Genomic DNA, 3195 nt, shown 5'->3' on the forward strand with positions numbered 1-3195 from the left:
CCATAATGCGAGGGTTTTCTTCTTAAGCAGAAATAATAATTATGGAATTTGTAAAGCGCCTACACTGTGCCAAGAACTTTCTAGGCGCTGGAGTCTTGTCTTATGCTGTCGAGTCTTTTCCAACCCATAGAGACTCCATGGACGCATCTCTCCCACAACGCTCCACTCTCCCACTGCAATCGTTCCGGTAGTGTATCCGTAGAGTTTTCTTGGTAAAAATTCAGAAATGGTTTAACACTTCCTTGTCCTGCACAGTAAACTCGAATCTCTGCCCTTGGCTCTCTCCCGTGCCTCTGCTGCCCGACACAGGTGAGTTTGGACTTGCCGCGGATCGCCTACAGTAGCCCAAGCTAGGAATGGAATGGGTAGGCCTCTGCTTGACTCTCCCTCTCGTAGCCGAGCCCGGTAGAGGACTGGAAACTCTTCAGTTGTGATTCTAGAAGGGAGAAATGCTGGGGTAGATACAAGTTAATCAAGGTGGACATAGTCCCTGTCCCACATGAGGCTCACGCTCTTAGCCCCATTTTCTAGATGAGGTAACTGCAGCCCTGAGAAGTGAAACAACTTGACCAAGGTCACACAGCAGACACGGGAAGGAGCCGGAATTAGGACCCTGGTCCTTTTGACTTCCAGGCTCATTGTCTATCCACTAAGCCACACTGTTTCTCCAAGAACCCCACATTTTTGAGAAATCATGTTATACTCGTGGCTTTAATGACGCTACGTGACCGAGGACACTTATTTCTGATGACCCTGATTCTCAGTCTATCCAGACAGATTCTTCATGTGGAAAGAATGCTCTCTAAATGATTATAGAAGTCTATCCAAAGCATAGGATGAAAACCCAGGTTCAGTGGAACTAAGTGTACTTTTTATATGTGTGGGAGTATTTCTTTTATTCATGCCCCTGCACTTTATTAGGCTATTTGCTTTATGCAAAATCCTTTAATGTGGTGACTTCTGCTTGGAGAGGAGAGTTCCTCTTTAAGAATTAGGAAAGTTCCAGCAGCAGATCAAGAAGAGTTGGAGCAGAGAGCTGAAAAAATGGAGAGGCAGCCATAGAAACAGGTATATAAACTATGGATTCATTCATTCAATCGTATTTATTGAGTGCTTACTGTGTGAAGATCACTGTACAGCTTGGGAAAGTACAGCATGACAATAAACAGTGACATTCCCTGCCCACAACGAGTTAACAGTCTAGGGTTGGGGAGACAGACATCAGTACAAATGAATAAAATTACAGATATGTACAAAAGTGCTGTGGGGTTGTGGGAGCGGGGAGAGCAAAGGGAGTATGTCAGGGAGATGCAGAAGTGATTGGGAGATGGGGAAAAGGGGGGCTTAGTTTGAGAAGACCTCTTGGAGGAGGTGTGCTTTCGATAAGGCTTTGAAGTAGGAGAGAGTAACTGTGTAGGATTTGACAGGGGGAGGGTGTTCTAGGCCAGTGGCGGGTTGGCGGCGAAACAGGTAAGATCGAGGCACAGTGAAAAGATTAGCACTAGTGGAGAGAAGTGTGCGGGCTGGGTTGTGGAAGGAGAGAAGCCTGCCAGTTGTGAGACCTTGGGCAAGTCACTTCACTTTTCTGTGTGTCAGTTACCTCATCGGTAAAATGGGGATTAAGACTGTCAGCCCTATATAAGACCTACCCCAGAACTCAGTACAGGGCTGGGAACGTAGTGAGCCCTTAACAGATACCATTACAAAATTAAAAAATAAATAAAATCTGAGGAATACTTCTAAAGCTAGAACAGCAAGAAGGCCGAATGATTCAAAATCCAGGTAAGAGACCAGAAAGCGCATTTTGCATCTAACAGACTATCCGAATTTTGTTTTCAGCCACGGCTTTGGATGTCGGGCAGATTCCTTCATTCCCAGTCAAAGAAGGATCGGAATCAGCATCGTGAATATTTGGAAAAGAACCAGAAGTAGAGCAGAACAGTGCCTGGCACATAGTAAACGCTTAACGAATACCATAAAAAAAAGAACCAGGAAACTCTCACAACTCCTCCCAGCTGAGGAGGATATAATAACCGACAAAGACAACCGGGTTTTAGAAAAAGCTCGGTGGAAGGAAGATGAATGAGGTCACACTACACAATGCTGGACTGCGACATTTGCCTTAGAAAGAACACGATGCCCTGGGAAGAAAAAAAAATCACCGCAGAGAGATTGGAAAACGGGGATCAAAGCTTCCTTTGCTGAGTAGAGAGAAAAGCAAAAGTTTCTCTCCTCCCCTCTTCCCTTCCTCTCCCTTTGCCCCCCATGTCCCCCTGCCAGACCCGGGCAAGTCTAGGGGTGTCCGTTCCCCCCCCCCCCCCCCCCCCCCCCCCCCCCCCCCCGCCTCTCCCAAGAGGGGAGAGAGCAAGAGGTCAAGAAGTTGTGACCAGGTTAACAACACGGGGAACAGAAGGAGAAAACAAAAGAACAGAAAGTGGAAATGGACAGATGAATGCAGGAGCGTGTTTCTTTGCTGAAAGAGAATGGACCAGACATCAATCCATACTGAGAGCCCTGAGGACTTGGGCTAACTAATGTAGCTCCGAACCCAGCGGGGGCCAGAGGTCATGAGTGCACCGCAATGGACTAATTGACCACTCGGCGCATATTCGCTGTCAGAGTCCAGCCTACCCCTGGCAGGGAGGGCGGGGATGACTGGAGGAAACTAGCATGGCCAGCTGCAAGCAAAGAAAACCCTTCTCTTTGCTTCACACAAGGGGCTGGTGGATAGGCCTCCAAAGACCCTCTGTCTGTTCACAGACACACGCACATACACACCCACACCATACGTCCCTCTCCTTGCTCTTCGTGATCATCCTCCGAGCATCCGTTTTTCAGCTCCGGGCTCTGGGCTGGGGTTAATGGAGGTAGAAAGGGGAAAGCCATGCTCTTGAGGTCAAAACCAAACTCTGTCCCTTTTTGTCTGGCACCATCATCATCATCATTGACTGAGCAGCTACTGCATTCAGAGCACTCGGCTGGGGGAAGATGGAGGAGAAGGTTTTCAGCAGCTTGTGGGCAGAGATTAGATTCAATTTATAAGGTAGACAGATATTCCCCTCTCAGGGTCGCACCTGGAGAGTTTCCAGTACTCTGCCTGTCTCAGCTATAGGAGGGAAGAGTCAAGCAGAGGCCTACCCATTCCATTCCTAGCTTGGGCAGTGGCCAGTGAATGGAAGGCAATCTGCTACAAGT

General features: G+C 48.0%; 1 non-coding gene across 1 annotated transcript; it reads left to right on the forward strand.

Moving 5' to 3' along the window:
• The first annotated feature begins 3056 nt into the window (after positions 1–3056).
• Positions 3057–3195, forward strand: LOC114818081. The gene has a single exon (XR_003765902.1). It is a non-coding gene; the product is annotated as a small nucleolar RNA SNORA7 (small nucleolar RNA).

This window comes from Ornithorhynchus anatinus, chromosome 17 (assembly GCF_004115215.2).
Source record: "Ornithorhynchus anatinus isolate Pmale09 chromosome 17, mOrnAna1.pri.v4, whole genome shotgun sequence".
Classification (NCBI taxonomy): domain Eukaryota; kingdom Metazoa; phylum Chordata; class Mammalia; order Monotremata; family Ornithorhynchidae; genus Ornithorhynchus; species Ornithorhynchus anatinus.